We start from the raw sequence: 8,288 nt of genomic DNA on the forward strand, positions 1-8,288 counted from the left end.
GATGTCTATTGAAAAACAAAAGAAAACAAAACATAAACTTAAGGGGTTTGTGTGCTGAGTCATTCGATTAAGGAAGTGGTCCCTTTTTTTCTTACTGTGCTTCAGGCACTGTTACAGTTTACTTTATATATATTTGAAAGCTAGATGTTTGTGCAGTAACTTTTTTTTCTCACAGAAATTGTTATATACTCTTTGTTTAAATATACAGTGAAATCTGGTTTGATGTTTCTCATCAGTGTCTGAGATGGAAGAGGTGTGTTTCTGTATATAAGCTGGTAAAATAGAAGTTGCTACAAATGTTGAAAAGGGGGGTGATGTCCACTTCCCTGAGGAAAAGAGGACCTTGAAGATTTTTAGTGGATTTGTTTGCTTCTTTGTTTATTAATTTATTTACACACACCCCAACCTGATTTTGCCATGAAATGTGTGAGGAAGCAGTGGAAGAGCACTGGGGCTGAGCAGGCTGGGCTGCTGTCTCCTCACTGCAGTGAGCAAGCCCTCCCCATGGGCCCTGCCTCACTCCTGGCTGCTGTGGCCTGTCTGTCATTCCTCAAGATGTAGTTCCTCCAGCACTAGCCCTCCAGGCTGCATTTTTTAGTTTGTGGAGCTGCTATGCTAAACTTCTCCTCACACCTTGCGAAGTGCTTTGGTCTGAAGGCTGGTGAAAGACTAGGTGTCTGACTATCTGAGAGAACAGTGTGCTCAATTTGCCTTATATTTTTGTTTTTACTTAGAACCTGTTTAGATGGATCCCTGCTAGATATGTGGAAGAGCATCATCTGTTTTGAGGTCTGCTCCCTCTCACTGTATTTTTCAGAGCTGGGAGATCTTAAAATTCAAATTCTCAGAGCGTCACACAAAGATTTGCATCCAGTATTTCTCTGAAACACTCTTGCTGGGTGATACTTAACATAGATTACTTTGAAGCAGAAAACTGTTTCACTACCTAGAGTTACTTTAGGGAATAATTGCAATATAGTAAAATGATGTTAAAAAAAAAAAAAATGGTAAAAAGATGAAGGGATTTATGTGGGATTTATGATCTTTCAGTTCCTGGCACTCTGTGTTTTTAAGGCCATTGTTACTAGTAGGGAAAGGCATAATGTGTTGGCTCTTCAGAGGCAGGCTTTGTTTCTAAATTAGTGGAAGCACAACAGGAAAAGCGTTGTGGTGTGTAAAGAGTTGTGGTTGACGGAAGATGGAAAGCTGTTAGGATTTTTCCTTCAGAGCCAAGAATATGTCATTGCCACAGCTGTTATTTTGGGGTTCATATATATCTCTTAGTGCATGTGCATGTGTGTATATATGGTGAGAATGTAACGTAGCTTCTGTAGATTGCTACAGTAGATTTTGCTGCTTCTTTCCTTCCAAACCACATACCCTCAGCTTCTGAGATCTGTGTGTGTAAATGTGTATGCTGCTACAGAACACATTGTAACAAACAAAGGACAAGACAAAATAGCCTCAAGTTAATTGCACCGGGGGAGCTTTACATTAAATGTTAGGAAATATTTCTTCACTGAAAGGGTTGTCAAGCATTGGAACAGGCTGCCCAGGGAAGTGGTGGAGTCACCATCCCTGAAGGTGTTTAAAAGATGTGTACATGTGGTGCTTAGGGACCTGGGTTAGCTGTGGAATTGGTAGTGCCAGGTTAATGGTTAGACTTGATGATCTTAAAGGTCTTTTCCAACCCAAGCAATTCTATGGTTCTGTGATTCTGTACACTTTGGCATAATTTTTGTCCTATAGTATTCCATAAGCACTAACTGTCCTGATATATTTAACTATGGAACTGGGCTAGCCTCACATCTCTACATACTTGAAAACTTTGAATGAGCAACATGCGTAATCTACCTTGCTATAGATGTCTGTGACATCTTTTATTTCTGTAAGGTAAAGAAACAATACGTAAACACAAATGTGTCATTCCTCTATGTTTAGTATTATCCAAACTAGAAAAATATTTTTAGCTTTAATCAATAATATATAATTGTCTAGAGAAAGTAGCTTTGCACAGCAATGATTGAAACACTTTTACCATTATTGGCAAGATTATTTACCGTTATTCAAGAACTTTTAACTTCTGCAGGTGTCATGGAACTGGTGTTCACCTTAGGCCAGCAGGCAAGATGTATTAGGGAGACACTCCAGCTGAGTCACAGGGTTCAGCAGGGAGACCCTTGCTTCCCAGCTGATTCCCCAGATCTCAGAAGAACTGAGAACTGTGCAGCTGGATCCAGTCCTAGTCTCAGACTTGGTGAACTGTTTTTGCCTGAGGATTGTATAGTGCTTACACCTACCTGTCCAAATTTGTCCTGCATACCAGCACTGTCACATTATATTTTGACCAGCCTGCCAGTGTCCCAGGAAAGATGAGACCCTTGTGCTCAACTAACCCGTTCATGTCCTGTTACAGGGACCCTACTTGACAGCCCACCAAATCTGGGGGTGATTTGACTAACCTATTCAGGGAGCTGCGCTGACAGCATCACCAAGTCAAATCCTGTATTTCAAATGTTCAGGTCTCTGCAGACTTACATAAAATACACTTCAGCTGAAGTCTTTTATTATATATACAAGTTTATATAAAAATACAAGTGTATATATACAAGTATATATACACAAGTGTATGTATAAAATACAACTTTGTGACAGGGTAGGGTTCAGAGGTTGCTAGTGCTAATGTAGTGTCTATAAAAACAATCTTGAAGTGATACACAACCAGATTATCATCACTAATAACAGCTAGTGTGAGTTAGTCATTCAGCACGCATAAGATAAAGTTCTTAACCAATAGGCATCCATATGGGGAGAAGACAGGTTCAACCCATTAACTGATCCCAGAAGTTATGATGGAGTCATCCCTACTTTCCCTTTCCCAATTTCACATATTTATACAATTCAGGTTAGTAACTCCCTGTAACACTCCCACCATGTATGAAGGTGTCAGTTAATTTGTATAGTGTCAGTTAATTTGCATAAGGTCAAATCATTTTCATCAAAAGGACACCCTAATCAAGTTTTGCTGATGTGTGAAGCCATATGTTGGCAATGTCCATGTGCTTCCAAGATGTATCAGGCTTCAAGGATAGTCCTTCCCAATTAGAGATTCGTTAGCCCTGTTTCTTAATCTATCTACACAAGGGCAAGGCCACCTCTCCTGCTGTCAGTTCTTCGTTCGTCAGTGTTATCTTGGCCTTGTGGGAGGCTCTTGCATCTGTCCAAGCTTCTCCATAGTAACACAGGTTTCAGTTTTTCGCTCTGTGCCTGTGGAGCTGAGTGACTCTGGTCACACACACTTTGTTACCAATTGTTGTAAAATTCACTTGTTTTGCTTTTTAAAGTACAAATCCTGTTTCCTTGTTTGGCAGCTGCTGTGTGGTTTATCAGTATATGGTGCCCGCAAGTTCCCGCTCCTGCAGAGTACAGCAGAGCCTGGCCTTGGAGCCTTTGCTCCGCTCCACACTCTGGTCAATTTCTCTCAGGATGTGCAAGGCTGCAGGGTTGCCTGGGGAACTGTCACCGCATAGTTTCCATGCATGCCAACTGCATCCCACCCTGGAAGTAGCACCTGTGTTTTACTCTAAGGTTCCCTTAGTGTTGTAATGGAACTTTGTGGGTCTGGGGGAGTAATTTCCCCCATTTTCTCACAGCAGGTTTGTCTTGGTTTAAGCCCAGTCGGCAACTCAGCCATGCAGCCTGCTTGCTCACTCCCTTTCCCCCTTTCCTCACCCCCACTCCTGGAGGGATGGGGAGGAGAATCACAAGAATGTAGCTCCCACAGGTTGAGATAAGGACAGTCCAGTAACTAAGGTATAACACAGCACCACTACTGCTACCGCCAATAATAATAATGATAAGGGAAATAACAAGGGAAGAGAATACAACCGCTCACCACCTGCTGACCGATACCCAGCCTGACCCGAGCGGTGATCTAACCATTCCAGGTAACTGCCCCCAGTTTCTCTACTGGGCATGATGTGCTGTGGTATGGAATACCTCTTTGGTCAGTTTGGGTCAGGTGTCCTGTCTCTGCTTCCTCCTGGCTTCCCCTCCTCCCTGGCAGAGCATGAGACTTAGAAGTCCTTGGTGAGAGTAAATATTACTGAGCAGCAGTTGGTGCAACGGTTGGTGCTATCAGCGCTGTTCCCAGGCTGAAAGTCAAAAACACAGCACTGCATCAGCTACTAAGAAGGAGAAAAAAAAGACTGCTAGTGCTGAACCCAGGACAAGGTTTTACAAATTTTCTTTAATTATGGTAGGTAAGTGCGGCGATAATGAAGTCATAGTAATTCTTGGAGAGAAAGTGGCCAGTAGTTAGGAAAATCTAGACTGCAAGGAGGGGACCCTTCAGCCCTCTGATTCTGTGTGGTTTTGAGCTCTAGAATGAAAGTTGTAAGAGAGACACTTTCCCTTCAGCAAATTAGTCCTCTGGCCAGAGGTTACCAAACCTGGTGATGATTACCAGATCACTTACTATTTGCTTTGGTTATGAACTGACTCTTACTGTTTAATAAAAAAATAAAAGGAGGAAAAACAAGGAAAGAAAAAGATTATGTATGGAGGTGGAAGTACTTAGTAATGGGAAAATTGAATGCAAAGACAGAGATGGAAAAATTAGATTAGACTTGGTCAAACAACACTCAAAAGATGTCAGAAATGATCCCTTATGTAGCAGATTACTAACAGTTGTAGAGTCTGTGATCAAAGCGTGTCTTTGAAATGAAAAGGGAAGACATCATGGATATTAATACAAAGGTACTTGGCTAATACGAGTTTATAGCAGCATGCTTCAAGTCCTGTAAAACCTGAGAGAAATTATAATACTGTGTGTGGTACAGCATCTTAGAATGACACTGAATTACTGTATTTCAGAATGAATCCTTGCCCTTATTTTGCAAGTATGACTAATGTGTGATCCTCATAAATTTTGCAGGTAATTTAGTGTCAGGCAACTGTTTCTGTAACTTGAGACACATGTGAGTTGACTAAGGAAAGATGAGGTAGGCTTATTCAGCTGTGCGACGTATTTCACAAATGCATTTGATATCTGGTGAGTTAATTAAATTAGGGAATATTTGTAAAATGTTAAGTAGTAATGGTATATTTTTGTCAGCAAAGAAAGTAGAGGTAAATGACTTTCTTTAGTGTTCTTTTGTTTAAGAAAATTACAATCTTTGATATTGTTAGAAAAGCATAATTGCCTAAACTAGGGATAAATTCCGTTCTCTTGGGTGTTAGTATGAATTCAGGATTTAATCAGAATTTTTGTGTGTGATGAGCATTATGCTGATTTAGCTGTCTTAGAAATGAAGCTTTGCTATTGTGGTGTTCCTACAGTGGCTAAGGAGCAGTTTATAAAAATTAATCCAAGGTACTTGCTCTTTTACTCGTTTATATGGATTAATGACATTTAGTCATACTTGTCTCGTGATTTGAGCAACAAGTTTGCCCAAAATAAGTTTGAAGTTTTCTTCTGGTCTATTTTGTTTTAGTTTGAATCAACAAAGGAGCTTTGGTGAGCAAAAAGGTGAACTGAAGGGAGGTGCCAGCTTCAAAATCTGTTTTGTGGCTCAGCTGGTCAGAGCTGCATCACTAGCAACTGAACTATTGCATTCAGATGTCAGATGCGCCATAAGCTGTGCTATCTGAGGATTACAAGAAATGTTTTTTATATAAATACTTAAGAGAATCTGAATTTATTAAACTATGTTATAGAATATTCTGTCCTCAGGCCTTTCATCACTGTATTGTTGGAATGAAATATTTCTGCTCTTGGAAAAAAAAAAAAGTATTTATTTACAGAAACTAATAATCAAGGGTGTTTATTGTATGTGAACTTCATGAGTTTATTGTATCTAATATCTGTGAGAAAGATGGTCAATATTATGGTATTACCTTCCAAATGTTCTTCAGATTCAAAAAAGAAGTAGCATGTTCTCTGTCTTTCACTGTGTGGCTTTGTGGCTATCAGGGAAGGCTAAACTGAATTTATTCAGAATAATGCTAAGAAAGTGGAAGACAGTCATCAAAGATTGCCTCCATGTTCACGGGATTAAGTACTATGAAATAATTTCCAGAACTCATTGTCATAGTGGATAATGTCATGGCACTGAATAAGGAAGTATCTAGTCCTCTTAAAGTCTGAAATATATCCATATCAGAGCATTTGATATTCATACTGTTGATGCCAAATGTGAAATCAGGGCATAAGGGAGATCTGTAATGGAATTTTCCCTTTGTGTCAATAGGTGTGAAATATATTTATTCTGGACACATGTGAGGGCCAAATATCAGTAGACATTGTAGGTGTGTCATACATTTGTTTTCCTAACCTGGCATGACTGTTCTTTGTTTTACCTGCTTTCTGCTCTGTATGTAGTTTGGGTGGTGCCCTGACAAAATGTAAACCAGCTGCTTTCTTACATTGTAGTCACCTGCAACTAGGACAACATGTTACCTGATTCACATTTAAATAGGTTCTGGATGTACAAAATGATTTAACAGTCTGGTTTTTGGTTCTTAGAAGTGGCATACACTGAACTTTGATGTTGGAACCACTCTCTTTTGAATGACCTCCCTTGAATAAGGGAGCATTAGGAATGGACAGATAGGAACTGCTTTGTGATGCTTGAGGGAGAGATGAAGTAGTTTCTTTTCAAAAAGCAAGTATAAAATGTACAATATTCTGTAATGGAAGGAAATAGTTTACTTGCAACAAGGAAACCTGTGTTTTTCTATTACAGTGTTAATAATCAAAGAATGGTGTGCACTGTGGACACCTTTATCCAAAAGAATGCCTGTGTCTGCCACATCTCATTTATGGTGTACATGTCGGTTTGGGAGAACTTGCTTACAGCAGTCTTCAACCCGGGCTGCAACTGATAACTGTGTATGTAATTTAGGATGTATGTAATTCATGGCTGACTTCTAGCTAATGCAGAAGTAATGTCAATAGGTCACAGTGACCAGACTCATGTCCCTAACTGCATGTTCCCATCTGTGACTGTATTAATCTGAGTCATGTGTTGGTTTCATGTATAAGGTCAGCTTGCTTATCTGACTGAAAGCTTCTATTTTTTTTCCACAAACCTAGCCTGCAGTTGCATCACAAGCTGATCTGAGTGCTGTAAGCTGAGACTTTAACTTCCTTCTGAAATTGTTATGTATAACTTACCCTCAGGGAACCTTTACCTGGCTTTTAGTAAAGTTCTATGCTACTGTAAGAGGCTTTCTAAATTTGAATGTTTTGGATCATAGAAATGTTAAATCTACTAATTGGGGTATTGTATCAATCTGTGTAGCACTTAGCATTAACACTTTTCTGGTTCTTCTGGGAATTCCCTTGAGAAACAAAACCAAACCGCAAAATTCCTGAAAGGATCATGGGATGGATAAGATGCAGTATGTACTTGAGAATGCAAGACAGACATGTCAAGCTGTAGTTTAGCAAGTATTTCTCTTGAAAGAGTACCAGTTTAAATAGCTGTTCTGCTCTCTTTCCCCTTCTTCCCACTTTACAATACTGCTTTTTAAATTGTTCTCATGTAATTGTGTCTTTCAGATGAACATGACTGGGAATCAGGTATGTTAAAAGCTTTCCTGCCCCTTTTCCTGTGTTGCAGTTGAATGTTCAACCATGCAAATGCATGTACTGTCCTTGCTAGGGCAAAAAGTCCATGTTTCTTGTATGGTAAGCATGGCGTGGGTTCTGAAGTATCTGAGGTTTTCTGGTTGGCTTGCTGGAAATCTGCTACCTGGGAATGTAACTGCCGAGGGAACTCACTTCAACCTAAGTTCAACCAAAAACCCTAACTTTTCAAAGGCATAGGAAAATAAATACAAGCACACTGATTTTGAAGACCTGTTCTTGTCACAAGTAATTCCTCCTTTACAGTGTACAGCTGCTGGAGTTGCAAACTGTGTTAATGGTAATCAGAGTTTTTGCCCTGTGAGGTAGTTGGGAAATCCAAGATTGTTGACATATGTTCTGCTTCCTGGAGTGGATAACTTGCAGGCTGAATAAAATGCAGTAAGCACTTGCTTTAATTTATTGACAATTTAAATGCACTACAACCAAAAAGCATCATGTTTATCACCTGGGTGAATAATTACAGTCATGTGAATGACACATTCTGAAGATGCTTTAAAATTATGTGGGATCTGAGACTCCGTATGACATTCCCGTAGTAGCTAGCTTCGACTCAAGTCTTTGTGGCTACCACTGGTACATAAAGATCCCTATGCCAAACTTGCTATAGTAGTAGCACCTTATTAGGGCCTCCGAG

The sequence above is a fragment of the Pezoporus flaviventris genome, unplaced genomic scaffold (assembly GCF_033815535.1).
Source record: "Pezoporus flaviventris isolate CSIRO_AGI_PZ_B2104156 unplaced genomic scaffold, CSIRO_AGI_Pfla_v1 ptg000057l, whole genome shotgun sequence".
Classification (NCBI taxonomy): domain Eukaryota; kingdom Metazoa; phylum Chordata; class Aves; order Psittaciformes; family Psittacidae; genus Pezoporus; species Pezoporus flaviventris.